General features: G+C 32.3%; 1 protein-coding gene and 1 long non-coding RNA gene across 2 annotated transcripts in view; one reads left to right on the forward strand and one right to left on the reverse strand.

Moving 5' to 3' along the window:
• Window positions 1–601: 601 nt before the first annotated feature.
• LOC139481555 (uncharacterized) lies at window positions 602–11,272 on the reverse strand. Its single transcript, XR_011654634.1, has 4 exons — window positions 10,961–11,272; window positions 7,370–7,468; window positions 4,401–4,518; window positions 602–926 (listed from the first exon to the last, which is right to left on the reverse strand). It is a non-coding gene; the product is annotated as an uncharacterized lncRNA (long non-coding RNA).
• A 6,921-nt stretch (window positions 11,273–18,193) lies between these two features.
• The window catches only part of LOC139519379 (scavenger receptor class F member 2-like), a 38,337-nt gene continuing 29,507 nt past the window's right edge, over window positions 18,194–27,023 (forward strand). The window contains exon 1 of the mRNA XM_071311396.1: window positions 18,194–18,498. The gene's annotated coding sequence lies outside the window, so the exon portion shown is untranslated. The remainder of the gene's footprint in view (window positions 18,499–27,023) is intronic.

A 27,023-nucleotide genomic window follows, 5' to 3' on the forward strand; every position in this document is an offset into this window, starting at 1 on the left:
AACTGCATCGCTAACTACATATACTGTGACCAACAACTTTAACCAAAATCCTCAAGTTAAAATAAGATGGACGAATGGACAGACAGACACACGCACCAAAAACACATACTACTCCTTTACTAACCTATTATCAATTGTCTTACTTGCAAAAGATGCCTATTTTTGTTTTAAAAGTTTTGAAGAAAAAAAGTAGTTACTCAGCCCCATATTCATGTGCCTGTTTCAAGCCAGGGTTTCCGTAGTTGTCTAAAGTCTCATCCTAACTAAACATATTTCAAAAATTTGGTGTTAATAGCAGTGCTTTGATAGGTAGACTCTGGTCAATTAAGTAGATCATGAAATCGTTTAGACACCTGTTTATTGTTGAGGACTGTATGTTAGCACCATAATGCCTTTTATGTGCTTTTGTTGTTGTGTAGCTGTCTGATTGATTTATACCTCATATCACATTATATTGATAAATTGCAGTTATTTTCAACCATTTCCTTCTTATTTCAAAACAATTTGTTGACAAACAATAAGCATATACCATTAGAAGATTTCAAAGTTTGGCTGCATAATAAGCTAAAAATTCTTGAAATTTCAAATATTTATATAAAATTCAGTTTAAAACATGTGTTATTCATTTTAGACTATAATTGTCATTTGACACAATAATTTGAATTTGAATTGTATTATAATCTGAAAGTACTTGTGGTTGAAAAAATATACACAATATTTAATTCCATGTGTTTTAAATTTCTTGAATACATCATTCCCATATCATGACCACTTGTAAGAGTTCTATCCTGTATGGAATTGCTGTAATTGCTATTTGTATCCAAGGCTTCCTTCATACATTAGCACTTATCATAGGCTTCTAAGATGTTGCTTGAATGATAAAATCCTGTAATACATTATCAGCCATCACTCTTGGAATACAGTTGCTGTAATTAAAAAAAAACACTATATAACATCAAATATTGGCTTACCAATCAAGCAAAAATGATAACATAAATTAAATAAGTAATGATTTACCAAGCTTACATATATGTATTTAAATATCGTGTGAACAACTGTAGTGTAGAAATAATAGTTTTCTTTTTGCTATTTAACATGGTTGGTTTTTTTTGCTTATTGTCTTTTAAGTAAATCAGGCTGTAAGTTTTCTCTTTGGAATTGTTTTACATCTGTCATTCTATGATCTTTTATAGCTTGCTAAATTCTGTATTGGTTTTGCTTATTGTTGAAAGCTGTACATACATGTAAAGTGGTCTATAGTTGCTAACATTCAGTCATTTAGACTCTGATGGATAGTTGTCTCATTGGCAATAATACGACATATTATTTTTTTACTTTAATAAATGAATAATTAATAATGAAAACTAACTCTTTTCATGCATGTGTACTACACATTACCTGTATATATAATATATATGGCATTTGGACCTTAATGTAGACCAATTTAAATACAGGGACCAAATTCCCCCAAAAAATAATACACGGTTTGATTCAGCATATTTAATAGAGAACTCTATGAATTCAAGAACAAAACCCCATTGAAATTGGTAAAAAAAATAGAGGCTCTTAAGAGCCTGTGTTGCTCACCTTGGTTTATGTGCATATTAAACAAAGGAAACAGATGGATTCATCACAAAATTGTGTTTTCGTGATGATGATGTGTTTGTAGATCAACTTTTACTGATCATTTTTGTTACTGACAGTTTTCTCTATCTATAATGAACTTGGCCCTTTAGTTACAGAGGACACTATGTAAAAACTTACCAAAATTTACCAAATTAATGACAAATGTTAAAAAATGACTATAAAGGGCAATAACTCCTTAAGGGGTCAACTGACCATTTTGGTAATGTTTGACTTATAATTAGTAGATCTTAATTTGCTGAACATTATTGCTGTTTACAAGTTATCTCTATCTATAATAGTATTCAAGATAATAACCAAAAACGGCTAAATTTCTTTAAAAATTACCAATTTGGGGGCAGTAACCCAACAACCAGTTGTCCAATTCATCTGAAAATTCCAGGGCAGATAGATATTGACTAGATAAACAAGGAAACCCCTTGTAAGATTTGCTTTAAATGCTTTGGTTTCAGAGTTATAAGCCAAAATCTACATTTTACCCCTATGTTCTATTTTTAGCCATGGTGACCATCTTTGTTGGTTGGCGGGGTCACCGCACACAATTTTTAAACTAGAAGCTTTGTTGAATTTGGTTTAGTAGTTTCAGAGGAGAAGATTTTTGTAAAAGATAACAACATTTATGAAAAATTGGTAAAAAAATGACTATTAAGGAGGCTCGAGGGTATAAAAATTTCAGAAAAAAAATAAACATTTGTTTTTTTATTACAAATTTTATTTATTACCTTTTGTAGTTGTTACTTTATCATATGGTACAAAAACATTCAAAACAAATAATTCGTGTTGGCCCTAGATGACTTTTAAAATGTAAACATTATTGAAAAAGTTCCAAATTATCTCCCTTTGGTGGAAAAATGCCATTTTTTGGCTTTAAAATTGAAATATCTCTTTTAACTCATCGGTGACCTATATTTTTTAATATAATTTCGATATATGCTGTACTTAAACTAAATTATTGTAAAATTTGAGCAATTTCTGTAATAAATTTCTTTTTTTATATCGATATTACCTTTATTTCTTCTATTAGTTCAACAGAAAAAAAACACTTTTATGCTTCTTTCGAAGGCAGATTGTGAGCGCAAATGAACGGTGACCCCATTTCTTTATTTTATTTTTCTATTAACGATAAGATAAAGTTTCTTTATAGAAAAATATAGAGAAAACCTATATAAATGATTTAGACCCGCGAACCCCCTTAAGGGCAATATCTCCTTAAGGGGTCAACTGACCATTTTGATCATGTTGACTTATTTGTAGATCTTACTTTGCTGAACATAATTGCTGTTTAAAGTTTATCTCTATCTATAATAAATTTCAAGATAATAACCGAACACAGACAAAGTTTCCTTAAAATTACCAATTCAGGGGCAGCAACCCAACAACCCATTGTCTGATTTATCTGAAAATTTCAGGGCAGAGAGATCTTGACCTAATAAACAATTTAACCCCCATGTCAGATTTGCTCTAAATGCTTTGAGTTCAGAGTTATTAGCCAAAATATACATTTTACCCCTATGTTTTATTTTTAGCCATGGTGGCCATCTTGATTATTTTGGCGGGTGACGGGACACAATTTTTAAACTAGATACCCCAATGATGATTGTGGCCAAGTTGGGTTAAATTTGGCCCAGTAGTTTCAGAGAAGATTTTTGTAAAAGTTTACGGACGACGGACGCAAAGTGATGAGAAAAGCTCACTTAAGACAGGCACGGATCCATACGGCATAGGGAGGTTCCCTTTATTTTTAGACGATTAATGCATTTGAATGGAGACATGTAATTGGAACACCCCCCCCCCCCCCCCCCACACTTTTTTTAAATGACTGGATCAGCTCCTGTTTAAGGGCCAGGTGAGCTAAAAAGCAATTTATACAAAGTATTAGAAAAGTATTGTTTTGGCCCCTTTTTCATAAACAGTTTGTGCCATAACCCCCAAAATCAATCCCAACCTTCCTTTTTTGGTATGGAACCTTGTGGTACAATTTCAGAAAGATCCATACACTTACACACAAGTAATTGTCTGGAACCTAGGAAAAATACTTATTTTGACCCCTTTTGGGCTCCTTGTTCCTAAACTGTTGGGACCATAACCCCAACATCAATCCCAATCTTCCTTTTGTGGTTTCAAACCTTGTGTTTATATTTCATAGAGATCCATTCATTTAAACTAAGGTTACTGTCTGGAAACTAAGTGTCTTCGGACGATGCTTACAAAGATGACAAAGAACACCAAATTTTTAAGGCGGTCATATAAAAATGGAATGTCTATAGCTCTATAGACATGATAGATGCATTCTGCTAACATCTAGCTACAAAATTTGTCATTTATCTTCCATAGGGGTATAACTCAAAAACTCCAAATGCTCTGCAAATTGTTTATTTGCACTACTTTTTTTATTATCTCTGCTGCGGAAGTTCATTATGGTTGAAATTTGGTATGAATGTTTGTAAACTTTACAAATGAAAATCAAAGTGCACAGAAACCTCTTGGTATTGTATGCAGGGACATATATTTTTAAGGAGTTTTAACTATAAGAAAAAGTACAGGGTTCCAATGTCCCCTGCATGGCACATAGTTTGTTTATTCAAAGTATATTAAAGCAATAACCTAAAAAAAAACATGTTTTGTTCTTAAAACCTAGGAACTACCACAATGGATTTCCCTTTTTTGAAATTGCCTTGGACATGTTGGAATTCAGTATTTTTGTATTAAAATTTAAATACTGTATTTTTGCATTAAATACCTCAACAAATACATACCAGTTACATATACTGTAGCTATAGGATCTCCTCTATATCTAATCCTGTCGCCAATTTCATTTAAACATATAATGTATATATATAGCTTCCCCTTCCACTGACATCTGAGGAGCTAATACTGAAAATTTAAATTCCTGTGATTATCATATAAAACCTGAACCTGATGCACTATCTTCCAATAAAAATAAATTGACAATAAAGTTCTCCTTTGGTTAAGAGAAAGAAAACAAGTGATTTTTTTATATATTATAACCAATATATACTGAACATGGTAATTGGAACATCACTAGTTTTCTGGATTTAAATATTGCTCGTTTTGACAGGATCTTTTACAGCTGACTCTATAGTATGGTTTTGTTCACTGTTGAGACCCTAAAATTTATAGCATCCTTTTCATTTCGACTAGTGAAAAGTTTTCTTGTTGACAATCCAACCACAATCTCTTTTCATTAATTCAGCTTATTTTTAAAATATTAAAAAATTTCAATCTGCGACAATAATTTATAAACTTTATTTATTTAATATATATATAAGGTAAATTGATCAACACTAAGAAGCAATATTAAAAAAAACCCTGTCATTGTCATTTTAACTCCAATGACAATCAATGTACAGTGATGTTTATGTGCAGGACTCAAAACTAAGTACTACATGTATCACATATCAAAACTCAGCTTAAAACATGAAGGCATATAGAAAACAAGAATGTGTCCCTAATACACGGATGCCCCATCCTCATTATCATTTTTTTTTATGTTAAGTGGAACATGAAAATATGGTAAAACTCTAATTTGGCATTTAAATTAGAAAGATTATATCATAGGGGACATGTGTACTAAGTTTCAAGTTCATGGACTTCAACTTCATCAAAACCTACCTTGACCAAAAACTTTGACATGACGGATGGACAGACAGACGAACAAACAAACGCACAGACTAAAAAACATAATGCCCATAAAAAGTCAGTATAACTGATTTTCAACAGTTTTCAAAAGTTTTAAACCCTTAATTTAAGCAAAAATATACATTGGGTAGGCCAGTCTACATAGGTAGGCTTGTAATGCAGATGCTAAAATTATTTGAACTTCTGACATCTCAAGTGTGTTTGTATGGGGCAGTAGGAGGGGATTAGGGTAAGAGTGCATTGAAGCATACTTGACATTGGAAAGATAGAAAAATAAGCAACAGTGTACATGTACAATTATATGTCATAAGGCTAATGGGGCATAGGACATTTGAGCGAAAAAGAAAAAAGCACATAGGGTCATTTGAGCGCCGACTTCATAGGACATTTGAGCGCCGGGATATTAACCTTACCTGAGTTTTCAGACAGGACATTTGAGCGAAATTTTCCCTGATAATTTTACACGAATTAAGATTTTTTTTTAAAAGTAAGAAAAAAAAGTAAGATTTAGTTATAAATATTTTTTATTTTATTTCACACCCGAGTAATTCGACCGGTTCTGGCTGGTTTATGTAAGTGAAATCCTAAGTTGATCTCTATTTACCAATCAATTCTACTATAATTCATTGGCTATGCAAATTTTCTTTGTTCTAAAATTCTTATATATATATCTATTAAGTGAAATGTCCCTTGGCACTTGAAATCTTAATACTAATAATACATGTACGTGTTAAAATGGATATTATTTTGACCGAGACTAATAAGGGATTATTATCAAATTGCAATCTGTGACTTACATAAAAATTCGGAGTTTGAACATTGATGCACCGCAGAGCCGAACAGAAAAGGAGAAGGAACAGAATCTCCGGGATTTGCATTCGAAATACTGCCAGCAGGAAATTACGAGGGATTTTTATGTCAGAAGCCTGGGATATAAGTTCCAAGCCCGAACAGACTTGTAAATAATGCCGTTGCCGAGTTTTATGTTTTATGACAGTGCTTTGTTTTTAGTGCTTTGTTTACAATTAAAAGATGTTTTAATCTTTTTGTTGGTAAACTCCTGTTTTATGACTGTGCTTTGTTTTTAGTGCTTTGTTTTTTACAATTAAAATATGTTTTAATCTTTTTGTTGGTAAACTCCTCATTTAATGAACTATATTCGTAAGAAAATGTGGTATGATTGCCAATAAGACAATTCTCTATCCAAGACTTGTTTTCGCTCAAATGTCCTACGCTTATTCTTATTTTCGCTCAAATGTCCTAAAATTTAGGCGCTCAAATGTCCTATACTTTGGCGCTCAAACGTCCTTTTTTTTTCGCTCAAATGTCCTGCCAATGCGCTCAAATGTCCATTGCCGGGCTAATGTGGACTTGTATTTTATTTTATTAGTTTATTCAAAAATTGGACTTTTACACAAATACTGTTTTTACAAATTTAATATTTTACATGTCAAAACAAAATGTGAGTTAATTAGGGACATTTGATATTTAAGGATTTGTGACAGATTGAGAATTAATGTGAGAGAATTAAGCATATAAGAGAATATGTGTTAATGGGATTATATGAGGAATTATAATTATCTTTTATATTAATTATGTGAAAACTGTTACTTATTCCTAGGTGTTATGAAATGTCATATTAATTTGAGTATTGTTACAAATGAAGTATTGTCTGATTAATACTATAAATATTGTATGAAAAATAAATGTAAAACAGTAGAGTAGTGCGTAGAGAATAGAAATAGTGTGGATAAGGAGTAAGAACAGAGAGTCGAGATAGTTACAGTTAGGAGTCGTACATTTGATATTGACATTGTCCTATGTTTATTTCTTGGACTTGGAATTAAATGAAAACAAAAGTGAATCTGTTTGATCTTTGATAACTGCAACAACTAGTTCCTGTCATTGGTGTAGACGTTTTTCTAATGATTTTTCGCATAAAATTATGACCCCGTAACAAGGCGTAGCGACAGAGCCAGCAGCCCCTTGGTTACATATACTTAAAACATAAGTTATCAGTACATCAAATTATCAAAATTAACTGCAATTCTACAGATGAACATACTTTGATATCTGTTCTTTTTTCAGGACATTCACACCTACATGTATAGTACATGTTCACCAGTGGTTTTAATACTGTGCTTTCCATTCTTTTGGTAACAAGCTAAAATTGTAAATCTAAATTATTTAATCAAGAAGTCCAGACAAAAACTAGATGTGCATTGTAGTATGAACATGTTGAACTGATGCTCACTAATTTATACCTTTACTATATATACTTTTTCTTTTGAGTGAATGCAAACAACATGTAAGCAAACAACAGAAAGAAGATCAACAGGTGAACAGCATCTTACATGTAGCTAAAAAATACATTTACAGTATGAACTTTCTGATTTTAATTGATATATTTTGCTGTATAGAGTTAAAAAATCATTTCAGGCATTAATTACCGTCAGATGTTTATTAGATCTTGTTTTGCTGTTAAAATACATCATTTTCATATACATGATATAGGAAAGATTAAAGTCATGTTCGAACGTAGCACGTTGTCATTTCTGTTATAATCCATATACAATGTATCATGTATATCCAGCATTTAACAAAAGAACAACCTTTCATGTATCTTGCAGCATGCCAATAGATTTTCTGTCAAAAAGCACGTTTTGTGTGTGTTTTTGTTAGTCAATAGATGTCTTTCTTCTTTGTATACATGGTATAGATCTGATGAGTTAATCCCTTTTCACATCATGTACAAGGACTGAGGTTATGTATGTGCCTGTTTCAAGTCATGAGCCTGTAATTCAATGGTTGTCGTTTGTTTATGTGTTAACGTTACATATATTTGTTTTTCGTTCATATTTTTTATATAAATAAGGCCGTTACTTTTCTCATTTGAATTGTTTTACAGTTTTATTTCAGGGCCTGTTATATCTGACTATGTGGTATAGGCTTTGCTCATTGTTGAAGGCTGTATGGTGATCTATAGTAACTATGGTTAATTTCTGTGTCATTTTGGTCTCTTGTGGACCATCGTCTCATTGGCAATCATACCACATCTTCTTTTATATATATATATATAGGTGGGTTTATTTTGGCACCACAAACTGCTAACTATATAGTCCAGCCCCAATCACATCCTGCATATTAGTATGTGCCTGTCCCACGTCAGGAGTTTGTAATTCAGTGGTGCAGGTTTTCCTTTAATTTGTTGTTAAGTCTGTTAGTATTCTTGTTTGAATTGTTTTACACATTTTTTATTTTCATTTAATAGGTTCTTTTATATAGCTGATTTCTGTAAATTCAGAAATTATTGCAAGGTTTTTATTATTGCTAAAATGCGACAGTTAAACGCAATAATTTAAACTCACATTTAAAAATATTTTATATGAATTTAACAGGATTTTTCTCAAAATCGAAAAAATTAAAATCGCATTTAAGACAAATTAGCAATAATAAATGATTTAATGCATACATTAATTTCAGAATTTACAGTATATGGTATAATGTATGGGCTTTGCTCATTGTTAAAGGATGTATGGTGACATATATAGTTGGTAACAAATTGATGTCATTTGATCTCCTTTTTTTTTCATTCTTGTAAGGCCATGGATAATTAATTGTTGGTTTCCCCTAACATGAGAATTTTTTGTAAACCCGGCAGGCAGCTTTTTTTGTGACCATGCATACTTTTAGGAGATAACTGTATTGTATTTTAAGCTCCCACGGCATCAATTGTGGATTTGATGGTCGCAAATTAAGTTTACTGGCGACGGGTTAGTTAATTAATGTTTTCTCCAATAAATGCAAACATTAAATAATACATGTAGTAAATAAGTGATTCTAATGCAATTTTTATCCTACAATTGGCTAAAGTTTATATAATTACCGTCAATTCCACAGCTAACCAGCATGACCAGGGATAACTAATGAGGGATCTGAATTTTGAAATGATTGGATTACTACATGTTGTCATTAATAGAACAACACCATCTTAAATTCGCCGTTTAACAGTTATTTTATTCGAATTGGTATCAAAGAGGTTCCAATTTGAACGTTTTCATTTCTATGAAGATTCAAGTCACATAATGACATTTAGCCATGACTTACAAAATGTAAGTTCTTTGCGCAAAATTCATTCATGAAGTTTTGGGGATTTTTTTTGTACTAGTATGTCAAATTTATACATTTTTTCAAGCTCTAACATCATGAACATACTATTTCTTTTTGTTATGCATTAGAATCGGAATAACAGTACAGTAGTTGAAGATTTGCCACCGTCCATTGTTGATTTGATGGCCGAAAATGCAGTTTTACTGACGACAATTATTTTTTTTTAAACCTGGGCCACACTGTCAGACTTAAAAATATTTTTTTCTAGAGGGGGGGGGGGGGGGGAGGGGGATCCCCTTTTTTGGCTGATCAATGCATTTGAATGGGGACATATAGTTGGAACCCTCAGGCCCCCTTTGTCCTGGGTTGGGAACTCCTCTTTTTAAATGGCTGGATCCGCCCCCGTGATTTTATCCCATTACTGGATATCACACAAGTCCCTGTAAAATTTTAACGTCACAATACAAAATATATGATGCCACATGTACAATGGAAAAGTGTATGTTGTATGCGTCAAAATTTCAAGCGGCCGGGTCAGCCGGGATTAGCGATAAGATGTATAACCACTTGATTTTCAAGGGTTTGGGTAGTCCAAATAATTATGACGTCTTGAAAGGCTATTATAGTTTTTTTCTTTGACGCCTTACATATAATAGCCTTTCAAGACGTCATAATTATTTGGACTAGGGTTTGGTAGTCCAAATAATTATGACGTCTTGAAGGCTATTATAATTTTTTTCTTTGACGCCTTACATCGACAAGCGATAAGATGTATAACCACTTGATTTTCAAGGGTTTGGGTAGTCCAAATAATTATGACATCTTGAAAGGCTATTATAGTTTTTTTCTTTGACGCCTTACATATAATAGCCTTTCAAGACGTCATAATTATTTGGACTAGGGTTTGGTAGTCCAAATAATTATGACGTCTTGAAGGCTATTATAATTTTTTTCTTTGACGCCTTACATCGACAAGCGATAAGATGTATAACCACTTGATTTTCAAGGGTTTGGGTAGTCCAAATAATTATGACATCTTGAAAGGCTATTATATTTTTTTTCTTTGACGCCTTACATCAACATTATAATAGCCTTTCAAGACGTCATAATTATTTGGACTAGGGTTTGGGTAGTTATTTATAGCTATTTGGACTAGGTTTTTTTGGGGGAAAAAGGGGGGAGGGCTGGCTAGGATGAAAATGTTATCCTGCATTGTCCATTGTAGTCAAACATGTCAAAGTAACCCTTTTTTTATCCTGGCTTTTATATTCAATTTCAATCAAACCCCCACCACCCACTGAATTGTATCCAATTCAATACAAATGGTGGCATAGACTATAAGCTCCCTCAACATGAGTTCGGCGATTTAAAAAAAAAGAAGGTCCTGTTGTTAAAAAAGTGGGGCGTTTTACCAGTGGGGCGAGTTGACTGATTTTCTGGTTTACATGCATGACATGAACACAGTGACCCCTATGTTTTTCATGAAGGTATAATACTATCATCTTCCTAAAAAATGTGCATGATTATGATGGGGGATGATATTTACCTTTCATAATATTTTGACATTTGGCCATTACGCTTTCCCATGGTCATGATGGTCCAAGTACTCAAACAATACACGGGTCACTGCCTACACTTTCTAAATGTATGTTTCGTTCCCCGATTTCTTCCAGTTAATCGACAATGCAACCCATTTCAATATATCTGTTTACAATAGCTTTGTGAACCATCTGTTTCAATCTTTGTATCATCCTTTCAAACAGTAAAATCAGCAGACGAGCGTCCTTTTGCGTCATAGTATAAAAAACGGCCACGGTGAAAGATTTCCCGGTTTCCGTATTCGACGCGCATTTACGTCTAATGAGATAAGAGAGTTAGGTTGGAATCGAGAATGGGAAATTAATTAAGAACATCTTTTGTTTTATAATTTTTAACTCTGACATGAACTATGCAAACATTTTCAACACAATCTTTTCATTATATTCAACGAAAAGCTCACCAGTTCTTATCATCACATGTTTGTCAATAAACGGTAAGTAAGTAAGTAAGTAATTTTTATTGGTTTAAAATCCAAAATCCAGGCGCGTAGCTCCCTATACGCCAACACGCAGTTGCGTGCACATCGATTCGGCATGCAAAAAAAACAATGGCAAAGTAAAAACTTATAAATTGAATGTTAAAGGAAACATCTATGTTGTCACTTTTTTAATTGATGAAATATCATTGAATAACGGCATATGGTTTCAAAATAAAAGTTTTATTGGAATTGATGGCAAAATCGGACAGTAACTTGTATCTATTACAAGATTTGAATTTGTAATATTCAGTCTAAGACATGTAGTTTTGGAGCACATTGTACAGTGTACGGTTCAGCAGTTTGGAATGAGATATACCAATCGGCATGAGAATTATCAGGTCCCTTCGATATAATAGAAAATATGCAGAGGCGATGTGGCCGACAGACTACCGGAGCCAATCACCCTGCTAACACGCCAAAACAGTATTGGAAAGTCTCATTATGTTTTGCGTTCATAGACCATATGATAAGGGAATTGGAGAGTTAAGTCGCGTTTAGTATTATCAGAAAATCGCTTCTTTGTGCTGTATCTGCTTCATCGTGTTGTAGGAAATATAGCAGACGAACAAATCTCAACATTGTCTGAGACATACGAAACTGATCTGGCATGTAATTTCGGCAACTCGTACTTCTACCAACTCGTACTTCTACTAAGTTGTACCCAATATTTTTTTAGCATTATAGTATAAGTTTTCTACGTTTATATCCGTAGATATGGATATTTTAACTCCCTGAAGTATCCCAGTGCACCCTGAGGTAGATCCATAGAATATGAAAAGGATATTTTTTAGGGAACATGTCTTAGTTTTTTCGTGTTAGTAGAAAATATTTTTAACATTATAATGCTTCATATTTGATTATTTACCTACTGATTTATCTACTGATAGGATTTATATCTAAAAAAAATCCTCAAGTGTCAAAGTGTGCTCGATCCTTAGAATATTTGAAGAGATTTTTTACTGAATATTGCGAAAAAAATGTTGTTTGATGATTTGTTTTTTTGTTCTTTTTTTTTTAAATATAAGTATGGCAGTCAGTTTGTTTTCTCGTTTGAATTGTTTTACATGGTCATTTTATAGCTGACTATGTGGTATGGGTGGGCTTTGCTCATGGTTGAAGACTGTACGATTACCTGTAGTTGTTCATTTCTGTGTCATTTTTGGTCTCTTGTGAAGAGTTGTATCATAAGGTCCGTCTCATAAGCAATCATACGATATCTTCTTTTTTATATGTCTTATTTTCGTATATTTTATGTATATAATGAATGCATTCCTAATAGTTTTGAAAGCAGTATGTAGACACTTTATTAAACAAATTATTTATTGCAGTTCGCATGCCGGTGATTAATTGATCATTGATCATTGTTTCACACCTGAAGCATGTCGATTACCAGTAAATCGGCCCTTATTCACACACGAAGCGTGCCATTAATTAACTTATCAAAACAACTTCACACCTGATCTAATCTGTCTGCATGTACGTTTGCACAACATTTTAAAATGTATATTTCATCACAATGTATCTTGTCGAATCGTAACCGTCTTCTTGCATACATTAAAACGTGGACGAACCATGCTGATTGCAATTGAAGATGATCATACATTTCACCATAGTCTATATATTTTTTCTCAAAGCTTGGTTTTTACAAAGTTTAATCCATGATTTTTCTTTTCGGTGAGGATGGTGACTGTTTAAGTATAACTCAACGGCCTTTGATGTTCATAGTGCCGCTCTTATACCGATTTTTTGTTTTCATTTACTTCTCTCTGTTTATTCTTCTTTTAACAAATCCATTCTATTTTTGTAGGTATGTTATCCACTAATGACCACTGATTAGCATATTGTGTACTCATAATTATTTAAATGTGCATAACAAATAAATTGCCGTCCAAACAATTTCAAACAATCAATTCTAAGGAATACTAATGATTATAACGATTAGCATTTTATAAGCTTATTTAAAACAATTATGATTGCATTTTATTAACAATGAAAGTTGTTTTTTTATTTGTATTTTGCTATATAATAATATACGAAAGCAAGTTACAATAAATATGCATATAAACTAGAATAAAATAATATCACATAAAACATGGTTACGAGTTGGTAAAAATAGGGTACGAGTTGGTTGAGTACGACTTGCCGAAAGTACGAGTTGTCGTGTACCCTTTTGGAGGTACGTGTTGCACATAGGCGGATTTAGAGCACTGTGCCCCTTCCCTTTATGTGGGCAAAACTTTATTGATTATTTAGGTATCACTGAAGCATGACTAGAGAGGCTATCTCTTAAGCAGCCCGACAGTGGAACTCTTATGAAAATTTATAGGTCCCTCATGATCACTGCATGGCACAATTTTAGTTTTTATGTGATGGTAAGTCCAACGGTTACTGTCGTTTTTACCTATCGTTCTTTTGACTTTTCTCAATTCATTATAGATGTTTGGTTATAAACTACTATTGCATTTGGTATCCTGTTTCGTTTTCACTGTTAACAACAAATCCACAGCTAAAGACTATGTATTGTATTTTTTTTAATCTTGGCATTAAAAAGTTTTATTTTCACCTGCAGGCCGGAGAAATCTGTCCATAATTTCATAACAAGACTGTTTAATATGTTTCACAGATTAAAAATATTATCACTGTTGATCCAATATACAAATTCGTGGTTGATCTATTCTTAAACAACTCAGTTCTTTAGTTCCCTCACAATGCCGGGAAGGCAGCAACAATTATATTTACGTTCCCCTTAAGTTATAGATAGAATAGAGAAATTGGGGACATTTTATATTTCCCATGTTATAAACTTTGAAAGAACACAAGCATGTGTAACTTTTGACAACACTAAGAAGGTGGTCAAACGTGGAGGTGGTAAGTTTATAACAGTAAACCACCATCAAGTGCTTGCTAAAAACTAAACAGAGGCAGGTTATTATGCCCTTTGCTTTTATCAAAAACAAAAGATGAAGAAATGTATGATAAAGTTATATGGTTACAGGTATATTATTCTATACATTGAACAAGGTTTAAGCCTACGGGAGGGGAGGCCCAGGAAGTATTAGACGATCTTAGACTAAGTGACTGGTGTTTGTTGTGATTTAAACACGATAGTAGTGTTTCTTTCCCCTAAACCTTATGAGCCGCATTGACTGACAGGATAGATTACCTTAGACCTCAATGACAAATACTCTGAAACTTTTTCAAGTACATTCTATATGCTCATGTGTATTTTCTTGTTAGCATAGTTTTGTACTTGGACAGATAATCAGAATGGTCAACATTCATGTATTGGTCACGTTTGTTTGAACAACCAAACCAGGTAATTTTTAATTTAGCCTCACATGTACAATGTTTATGTACATATACATTCAGTCATTTTTATAACAAAAGGGCTATACATAAGAAAATCCTAAATAAGATATGCAAATCTTTAATTAAATGCCATTACTTACTACATGAAGCACCTGTTTGGCCTAAAGACTAGTCTACTAGTCTATAACATATATGTTGGTTCAAGAATTTTAAGGATTAAAATCAGTTTTTCTAGAGGTTATTTTAATAAAATGTGTAAACCGGGGCTTTAACTCACAAACATTACCAAAGGACTTTTATTCAGTGTTTGAGTTAATCACCCTGGTTTACACATCAATAACCTCTAGAAAGCATGTGTTTAATCATAGAATCATAGAGATATTACTGATAAAGCAATATTAGTCCTTCAAATTAATCTAGGTATCTAGGAAACTAAAACCAGATATGTATACACACACATATGTATATATACAAATTCCACCCTTATGACAACAAGAGATAAATATTTTTAAAAAAATGTAGTTACATCTAATCCACTATCAAGGGAGATAATCTATGCCAAATAAAAGATCAGTATTATAATCATTTGATGATTTATATATGTGCCCCTTTTATGGAAAATCTTCAGAAAAAGGTGAATAGCTTTGATGATTAAATTCTTCAAATAAAAAATGGAGTAAATTTTGGAATTTAAGTAAAATTCAGGTGAATTTGTATCTCATACATCATGTACATCTACATGTATGTTACAAAAATTGAACTCAAGAATGTTGAATTTCTCTAATTAATTCCATGTTTTAATTCAGATAAAATTGATTTAACTTTTTCACATGAACATTGTTATTATGAATTATTCACATGAATTTCACTGAAAATAGATTTTTTTGAAAGTAAATTAAGATTTTCAATGGAAAACATGTCTTACAAGGCAAATGCAAGGTATTAGATGTTTAAAATAAACAATTTTTGATTTTTAATTTTAATTTTTTTTTTAGTGAATTTCAAGTGAATAATTTTACCTTAAAATCATGGGAAAAATTTAACTTCACGTCAACAAAATTTGCCTGTGTCAAACATGCGTTACACATGCGTTTTACTATACATGTGTTACACATGCAAATATCGCATGGGTCACATGCGTTATCCAACACATGCGTGACACAGGTGTATTTTTGACACATGTGATTCACATGCGTGTGTTACGCATGTGAACGCATGTGTATCACGCATGATTCCCATGCGTGGCAAGAAACATGTGTATAACGCATGTCACACACCTGTGACACATGTGTTTTTAGGTACATGCGTGACACATGTGTGGCATTTTTGCCCTAGTACCAGTGACAGGCAATTGATGAAATATATAACATCCAAAGATTTAGCATAAGTAAATTCCAATATCTAGAACAGACGAAAAAGAAAGTTCGGTTTAATTTTTCAGAATATTGTATGAGTTTTCCTTCAAAGTAAAATGATTCAAAGTTTGATAACTGTTTCCAGCACGGAAAAGATGACAGTTGATTGGTTGACTTCCGTGAAACGATCTGGTATCCTAGTACATGTACCTTTATAGAAAGGAAACCTTAAGGCAAAAAGGTAGATCGCTTCATGAATTGTTGAAAAGCAAATGTTTGCATTATAAATCAATCATTGAGTTGCATTTGTCATCCAGCATCGATTTAATGGTAAAGGTAATCTAAAAAGATTGCAGTGACTATATAGCCGTTGGTACTGTTTTATGTAGTTATTATTAGGTTTCAAAAGCTTTTTAATGGCACAAAATATAACGGCAGCATGCTGTTTTGTATATCTCCAACTGACAGATGTTAAAAATACAAATTGTAATCAAAACTTAACATTCTGAAATATACTTGTAATCAATGGTTTTTAATTGGATCTTTTTTTCCAAAGAACATAAAATGTTCGTGTCATTGCATTTTCTTTGAAAAATTACACTGTACAACTCTCGATGATTTTGATCAATCAAGTACAGAAAATTAGATAGCTGGTTCATCATTGATCTACCTGTTACAAATATATACGTAGTCGATCAATTAAAACTAGACTAGACATTCAATAGGTTTTTCTGCCCAAAGAAAAAAAAATGGGGATTAAAGATAGAATTATTACAACCGTTCAGTTTTATCTAGAATTCCTGTGGTTTAAAAATGTTTCATAAAAGATGAAGTGAAATGACGATAATACATGTGACTGTGTGATAATATTACAGTTTTTCATTCTAGATGTTCATGATAAGATTATATACATCGTTCTTATTTCAACGTAGGCGTTTGTCATGAAAGCTGGTATTTCTGTACACAAATAAATAAAAGTAAACTATGTTAGCTCATGATATCCTATGCCATCTCAAACGTAGAAACAGTAATGGATGAATTACTATGGATATATCTTAAAATCTCAAAATATATTTTACCATATGAAGGCTAGAGCAAAAAATAAATATCATAATGATTACGCGATTAATAGAATTGTTTCATATTATTCAAGTGGGGACGTTTGCTAGCCGACCATACCAACACAGTATGGTTTTTTTTTGTTTTTTTTTCATTGTTAAGGCTTGATGGTGACCTATTATTGCTAACATCCAATTCATTTGAACTTTGGGTAATTGTTGTCTCATTGGCAATCATACAACTTTTCCTTATTTTTATACTGTTGGCAATTATTTGTTCCTAATTTTTGGGAGAGCAGTACTCCCGTTTATAAACAGCTTTGTAAAATGAAATGACGCAAGTGACGAGAGATATAGCGATATATAATCAGGGTTTGTTATCGGTTAGTCAACACGTTTCTTAACTTTCTTACTTTATTCTATATTTTAATTCTTTTAATCTGAGATCAGAGCAACTGAGACCAACTCCAGTTTTTGGTGGAGTTCGTGTTGCTGAGTCTTTATAGTTTTCGATGTTGTGTCTTGTGTACTATAGTTTGTCTGTTTGTCTTTTTCTTTTTCAGCCATGGTGTTGTGAATTTATTTTCGACCTATGAGTTTGACTGTCTTTCTGGTATCTTTCGCCCCTTTGTTGTAGACATCATGTAACAGGCTTTTGACGTAGTGTATGAAATGACGTTCTTTTTCTTTATAGGAGACATGATTTATAAATATGGAATGATATATTTTTTCATGATTGGTATGCGGTAGAGGTCAGGCAACACCATTAGAGAATGACACCTGCTTATAACCTCTATAAAAGTTCCTTAACTTCTAATTAGTATCCCCTCTGCGCCTTCAGAAATAATCACTCAATATTGTTAATGTCTGCTTATTCTGGTGAAACAAATCACTTTCTGATATCATTTCTACCCCGATATTATGGCATCAATATCAATAGAAAATCAATAAATTTTACCTTATGTAAAACAAATCTCCGTTCCCATTACTTAGAAATCACATAAACAGGTGCAAGACTTCATTTTAATGTGTTCAAACGATGGAAAAAAATTAATAGGAAATTTACGTATAATGTGAAATAATTATGATATAGGTTTGATTTGGATGAATTATTTAAACATCCAAGGACAGACACCCGAGAACAGACAGTCTTTTTCAACCAGATTGATATTGATGTCTTCATAATATATATAAGTACTGAGAAATATGAAATGTGAATGACGTTAATTTCTCTTCAAGGATTTTGGAAATGTATTTTAAGGTTTACATGGAAAGGAAGTTTAGGGTATGTACTGATAAGTCGATTTGTTTTTCTAAAGCAGACAGCTAAATCAATGTTTACACACTGAATTAGTATTAATTCAATCATTCTTTTACAAATCCAGATACATATTGAACAAGGAAGCTTATTTATATTTATTGAAGTAGAAAATATAATAATATTCTGACCAGTCTTTGTAACCTCCTATTTGAAAGGAGGGACTGATATACTACAATAAACTATTATAAGTATTTAACAAAATTGCGTTATGATTACGCAGCATACGATATTGAGTGTGTATTCGTAAAAAAACGAAACGACTCCATCATTTAGTCTACTTGTATAAAACAGAATATTTCTTTTATTTATCATTTAACTCCCTTTTTGACGTTAAATTCAAACTTCAACAATTTAAAATAAGCCCATCAAATAATTATGATAATTATGGTCATAGTGAATTGTGTTAGTGGTGCGGGCTTCAACTTGTCTTATAACCAAAAAGCTCTGGGTGAGTAAATCTTTCTTTTTTAATTCGTCATATTGACAAAACATATACAATAATAGATAAAACGAGGTATCCAGCATGCACATAAATTGTACTCATTTGATTCATGTGGATTCATTTATTTTCGTGGGTACCAATTTTCGTGGATTGAGCAAAATTTGCATGTTCGTGGATATCTAATTTCGTGGTTTTGCCGAATTCTATATACAAGCATATATGGAAAATTTGTTATTCGTTGGACATTTAAATTGGTGGTTTACCTGTACCCACGAAATCCACGTCAATTAATATTGAACGAATAATAATAAATCCGTAGTATTTAAAAAAAAAACGACACCACAATACTCTTAGTCTGGCATATATATATTTTTATATTGCTAACCCTAAAAGCATATATATACGAAGCACTTAGACATATATAACAAAAGAATAATTATAAAAATTTGCAGCTATAAAATTTCAGTAAATGATTTCAAGGAAATGAAAATTTAAACTGGAATATAAGCTTTTTATTAAGCATAAAGATGCATGAAAAAGGTGTCCAAGACTACCTGCAGACCGATCCACTTCAAAACTAAACAAGACCTCCAAAAAAAAATGGTATTTCCAAATTGTGACTTTATCTTAAAGAATATTTAGTGCGTCTTATGTACTTTCTTAAAAACTTGAGGACATTATTATGCATAGGGAAACATAAAACACCAGAACAGAGAGACAACGTTATTTGATTAGGACACAAAAACAGAGGAATCGTCGACCATGTTTCTCCTTCTTTGGTTTGGATTAAATGTAGCACGCCCGAAAACTTTGATTAAAAAAAATGTTATTATTTGGTACATAAGGGAGAAAGGTCAACTGAACCTAATGATAAAAGCCCTGGCAGTGTGTATAGTACTGTCAAAATTAGACTATGGACACATGATAGTAATTAGTGGAAGTGATTTTATACTTAGAAATGTAGATGGCGACTACTATTTGATTTTCTTGTTGTGAAGGCAGGAGAATTTCAAAAATGCGTATCGTTGCCTATCATTAACTGGGGGTGCGTATCAACAGATAAAAATGTTCAGAAAATCTGCAAAATCATCCTGTCATTCCGAGAATATCAAATCATTGTCCCTGACATTAATGTGTTGCAAGAAGGCCCAATTCTTTTTACAACCTCTTCATCTGAATGGGTGCTTCAGTCGATGTGGCAAACACATTTGAATAATTTCATAAACACAGTTATTTTTTTATTTCAGATAAACATGACCTTAAATACTTTTGACTCTTCGTTTTAGACTGTCCTGTTTTTATGCTCTCAAACTTTTTTAGAATGCAAATCTTGTGGAAAAATTTCTCTTTATACTTTGTATAACTATTTCTATTTTTGTCTATTTTCATGTTGAACTACTTTTTCTTTAATTTATTTATTTTTGTTCTAGGCAACATTGATAAAAGTGTCTGATTTCATATTCTTTAAACAAGGACTGTTTGTATTCGAAAGTTGATTATCAAAATCATTGCTTAATATTTGTACATTGTGCGTACTTTGGAGTTTGTTTGAATATTCTCAGTTCTTTGAAATATATCTTATTACATGGGTACGTTTAATAATATTGGGATGGGGTGCAAAATTATTGTATATGAGCATTAAAACCAGGAATAAAAGACATACTCGTTTAAACGACAGATTTTGAAAAGTTACTGAAAGGTTAGGGGGTTTAGAACATTTCTATTCTTACTTCTTGCATAAGTAATTATGATTAGATATATTGATTTGTAAATTAACTAGAAAAAAAGACGTACCAATTCTATTATGTGTTATATTTTATATAAGCGAATTTAAATCAGCTGAAGGACGCCTCCGGGTGCGGGAATTTTTCGCTACATTGAAAACCTGTTGGTGACCTTCTGTTGTTGTTTTTGTCTGTGGTCGGTTTGTTGTCTCTTTGGCACATTCCCCATTTCCATTCTCAATTTTATAGTAGAAACACCGGTTGCTTAAATGAAGGTTCGGGAGGTCATTGTCCAAATGTTCTAGTGGAAGCGACTATATATATCACAATTAAATATTTGTATACAGGTTTTTTTTTCTCAATGTCGATATATGATACACCTACATGTAATAATGAAAAGACATATTGCATACAAATCTGACCAACAAAAGAACTTTATTTTTTGATATCATAATAGGAAAGAGTCTGAATGGAAACGGGAAATGTGTCAAAGAGACAACAACCCGAATAAAGTGCAGAAAAGGTAAAACGGTTTATATATTGTATAATGTTGAATATAACGCGGTAGGCATATTTGAATTGTTTCCATCTGTTTCTATGGCCATTTAAAGTGTAACGCAGCTGTAAAAATTACATTGTTGAACATAATCTATACTATTAAACGAGAAGACCTCATTTTGGGTGTCGCTTCTCTTCTTTCCACAATAAATTAATCAACACGCCTCTGTTTCCTATAGGTACAGTGCATAGTCGCATTTGTCATCCATTTATATGATTATTCAGATTGAGTTATTTTGGGTGAAAAACGAGAAAAAAGGCATCCGGATATTGTCCCGTCATTGGACGAAATTTTAAGTCAGATTAGACTTCCGGTTTGTTTTTTCTATATACTTTGTATTTTAATTCTATCTGCTATCATTTTCAAGTTTACTATCCACGGCGGTCACAGATTTTATTAAATGGAGAGGGTCTGTATACTATATCAATTGACAACCATGGATCGATTAGTAAACTTGGAATTGAAAGTAAATACACTTTATTTATATAGCAATGAATGTTCATAATATACAGATAAGCGCTAAAATTATTCATGTAAACTTTTGATACCTTTTCTAAAATTCTCCAGTCATTTAATCTTTTACAAAATTCATTTATTATAACAACAAAAAAAGATGTGGTATGATTGCCATGTTGAGACAACTCTCCACAAGAGACCAAAATGACACAGAAATTAATAACTATAGGTCACCGAACAGCCTTCAACAACGAGCAAAGCCCATACCGAATACTCAGCTTTTAAAGGCCCCGAAATGATGATGTAAAACAATTCAAACGAGAAAACTAGCGGCCATATTTATGTACAAAAAATGAACGAAAAACAAATATGTAACACATAAACAAACGACAACCACTGAATTACAGGTTCCTTACTTAAATGTTCATAACATACTAAATGTATGTTCATATTGAAATTGATAGAAAACCAAAAATTGGGAATTTTGGAAATGAAGAAGGAGGTATAAAAAAAACATTTTCCTGTCACCAATAACCTATGACTTATGATACATTTGCTGAAATTCTCCAGTCATTCAATATTTTACAAAATTCTTCCAACAACACTTTACATACTTTAAACTACGGTCTGAATGCCCGCGATTTCGCGGGTGTGTTCTAGTTTACTTATTTAAACGCAAATTATGATATACCGCTAAATATTAAAATTTAGATTTTTAGATAGGGTAAAAAAAACACAAAACAAGTGAATTCAGTAGGTGCAAATCATTTTGGATCTTGAAGATGCATGTTCATAAATTCCAATGAAGTATATTCATGGAATGATAAATATCAAGCATTGATGTGTCTCTCTATCTACGCAACAGAAATCCTGAAAATAATCTTATTTGGATTTTGCTATCATTTTTATGTCCCTATTTGGTAATATATAACTCTGCGACTGTTTTGCTTCTTAATATACATCCTTGACTTTTTAAATATTTGGCGTTGAGCGCTCCGGGTGAAGGTAAATCGAAAAAAACGTTTCGGACGCATGCATTTTTGGGGGCGAAATTGATAATGTCGCTTTATAAGCAAACTTTTTTTTATATACCTTAACGCCTAATGATGATATAATGGTAATTAGAATTCGCATTTCTAGTAAACAAAATATATGGACAAAATGAAATGTCTTTGAATTAAGACATCAAGTGTTCTCTGAGTGACACCCATTAAAATTTCCACCTAAACCCCTGGCGACAGATTTTTGTTTTTATCTTAAAACCGAATAAGTTTTTTTTAAATCCAGTAGGGATCGTAAAAAATCCAATGTGAATTAAATTAACGGGTATCGGAACTACCATGACAGTGTGTCGTTTCTTCAATGGTCTCACTGTTCTCAACTGAAAAAATAAATAATGGGCAATACATTTACACGTAATACGGAGATAATTCTGACGACGTAGACATCGGCCTGTTACAACTGAAGGAATATAGGACACTTTTAATATATATATATATCTATATATATATATATATATATACAACTCGTCTAAACATCAACCCAACAATGTTAGATCTGTAAATTTGCTTTCGCAAATTTTTGGTTCTTCCCTCGCAGGGAATCGTCAGTTTTAATCTAGCGGCGTACTACAGTACATGATATATAAGGCATGAAGATGTTATTGTTACAGATCAGCTAAATTATCTATAGTAAAGGATCCTACAAATTAATGTAATATACAGTCACAGAAAATAATTATATTCATAAGTACGTCTGAGTCAGTGACAACTCTACAACAGATGTATCCATCGGATCGCCATCAATGATATATATATATATACTTTAGAAGAGGGTGGTAAAGGATTATTTTCGTGCAACGTGTTTTGTCATTTTTATTTCACGTGCAGCCGTGAAAAGGGTTCGTTATTCACCGTGTTTCGTGAAATCGGCAAAAATATCAACGTGCAAGACATTTTTAATTGTTCGTTCATCGTGAAATAGCCATTTTATTTCGCGTTCTTTCTTGCAGATCCCCCCTTTAAGCCACTCTTAGAAGCATAGAAAATTCTCTTGTATTTAAACAAATACACTGATATACAGAAATGTATGTATCTTTGAGGAGATGTCCCACCTTAATCCAGGGAGTGCGGTTTAACGGCATCAAACTGTAGGCTTCATATCTAAAACGGACTTTTTCAATCGCAAGTAGTCGGTTCGTTTATATACATGACAAAAACACTACACTACAAATAGAATCATCGAACAATACTAACTCTAGTACGGAGACTAAATGGTTCAGAAGATTTAGCATCACTGGACCATAATTGGAACTTTATAAACAAAACAGTAAAAAACAAGAATTTGTCCATAGTACACGGATGCCCCACTCGTACTATCATTTTCCATGTTCAGTGGACCGTTAAATTGGGGTCAAAACTTTAATTTGGCATTGGAATTAGAAAGAGCATAGCATAAGTCACATGTGTATTAAGTTTCAAGTTGATTGGACTTCAACTTCATCAAAAACTAACTTGACCAAAAACTGTAGCCAAAAAATATAACCTGAACTTTGCACTATCATTTACTGTGTTCAGTAGACCGTGAAATTGGGGTAAAATCTTTAATTTGGCATTAAAATAAAAAAGTTCATATCATGGGGAACATGTGTACTAAGTTTCAAGTTGATTTGACTTCAACTTCATCAATAACTACCTTGACCAAAAACTTTAACCTAAAGCAGGACAGACGTTCGAACGGACGCACAGACCAGAAAACATAATGCCTTTCTTCTTTCGTAGGTGGGGCATAAAAAATAAAGAGCTAAACAACTAAAAGTGTAAGTATGTCAGCGAAAACTTGTGACACGGAAACTTCATTGATGTCCGCTAGCTTGTGCATGGTGGTGGCCATATTTTAAATTCCCTATCTCAGGATGAAAATCTTATTGATGAATGAACTGCTTAGATTTGTACCAGACTCAAGCTGGCAGTCTTTTCAGAATGGAGTAGACGACAAGACACCAAGTCATTTTCTCAATTTTGAAAGGATAGATTATTCTGCTGATCAAAAGCAAACGTTCTTTTGTTGCTGGAATGCACTAAGCACTAATTGCTCCCACTTAATTATAAGTTAATAGCAGACGTGTTCTTGTATCATTCATTATTAATCAAAGTCTATGGCTGAACTCAGTAAGGATCCGTCAAAATTCGATTCAGTACAGAAAAATAACACTTACGATGACCTTGATGGGATTTTGCTTTAATTAATCAAGAATTCCCTTTTTGATAAAGCTAACATTATTAAAAAAACAACCATAACTGACGATCTTTGTCATTTGATCTTTGGTGGAGATTTGTCTCATTGACAATCATAGCACATCTTAATTTCATTTTTTCGAGATTTTGATATTATATAAAGTTCGCATAAGAGAAACGGCATTTAAAAAAATTGACAAAAGAGATGATTTTTCTTTGCGTATTTTAATTTTATTTGTTTAGACGGCGATCTTTCTGTGGTTCCTTCTTATTGTGTGTACAAATAAAAAAGAAGATGTGGTATGATTGCCAATGAGACAACTCTCCACAAGAGACAAAATAAAATATATACTTTCTAACGCGTTCTTTAAACACATTTCTGTTTAACTTGGCGTTTTGTATTTCAATTAACTTAACGCATGTATACCTATAAGCTGTATTGCTTTTGGTTTGAAATAAACTATTAAACTATATAACTGGTAATCCGTTAAAATTTATTTAATTTTGCGAATAATTTTAAATGACATTTGGCATATATATATTTATCTATTTATTTATTTACATGAGACGAATTTCCGATATTCTGTCTGCATTGAAAAGCCAATGCAAGGGTTACACAACCATTTGAAAACATATTAATATATATATTTTCAGTCTTAAACTAAGCCCAACACATTTTAAGAAATACACGTAGAACGTACAGATAATGCAACGATTACACATCACTTCGAAGGTAATGACCTTGAATGGCTATACCAGCCCTCGCAAGTTGAAAAATTGGATCATACATGTTTTTATACTTCCTTGATTTTGAATTAATGCATCCCATATGTGTTGTTAGGAGAAAGCATATGCCAAACTACAGATGTGGGATGTATAAATATTCAGGATGAATTGATACATGTACACGGGACGTATACTCTAGAGTTATATAGAGCTGTAATAACTGTGATATAAGGGGGAGATCTTGAAATTAAAGATCTCTTCTATTTCAGGGCTAAGATAATCTATCAGTAATTAATCCAAAGTAAATATTTTAAAGAGATTTTCTAGAGGTTGCAACAGTACATGTATGTCACCTGGACATCTCCTTTTTTTTGGTATTTTTGTTCATAGTTCATAGATTGCATTCTATTGATTTATTCTCCAAGAAGGTTAAGCCTTTTCTCCTTAGTTTAATTGGTATTAAATGTGTATGACTTAAGATTACAGACAGTGAAGTGATCGATGTTTGCTTTGTAATATGACGGTTCAAGATTTTTAAACCGTTCTAAGTTGTCATTTTAGATCGGGCATTTGATATTTAAGAAGTATGTTTTGTAAAGTTTTTTAATCATATAGCTAAGCGATCCAAGTTGTTAAGTCGATCAACATGGAAAAGTCTCAATCAAATATCAGGCCAGTGAATTTCAAATCTAGAATTACAACTAATTGTTTTCAGATCAAATATCCAGCCAACCCCTGTTAAAACTTGGATTCCGACGGAAAAGTTGCCAATAATTTACCTAGCCTATTCCATTCCATCCTGTAGGATCACAACGGAAATGTTATCAACGTCAGAAGCTAAAATTCGTATTAGTTTATTTGATAACCTCGAATGACGTTTGTTTTCTTTATTATTTTTAACTTTTTTTTTCTTATTTAGGAAGAACAAAAGCCAATGTAAATTTAAAGCTAAATTACAAAACGGAAAATAATTGTTTCACATAAGGTACCGTGCACGAACTTTGTAGCATTTTTCAATATAATAAGTTGTCGTGACTGAACTTTTGGACACCGTAAATAGTTAAATGATGGATAAACAGTTTCATTACACTAATCAAAGAAACCGTCATTGTCTTACATAGAATTGATCTTTCTAGAATTTGACATTTAAATCCTATTTTACTGAGGAAATAGTGTACTTATCTTTCCAATAGATCAAATTCTAAGACTTTTTCGTTTTAAAGAATTGATACTAGGAATTTAAAACTTTGTCTACAAAAAATCTTTCAATTCTTCATGTTTGCATGAGAATATGTAACAAAAAGCGAATTTTTTTATCAATGATGCCATAGAGTCGATGACGTAAT

The sequence above is a fragment of the Mytilus edulis genome, chromosome 1 (assembly GCF_963676685.1).
Source record: "Mytilus edulis chromosome 1, xbMytEdul2.2, whole genome shotgun sequence".
NCBI lineage: Eukaryota > Metazoa > Mollusca > Bivalvia > Mytilida > Mytilidae > Mytilus > Mytilus edulis.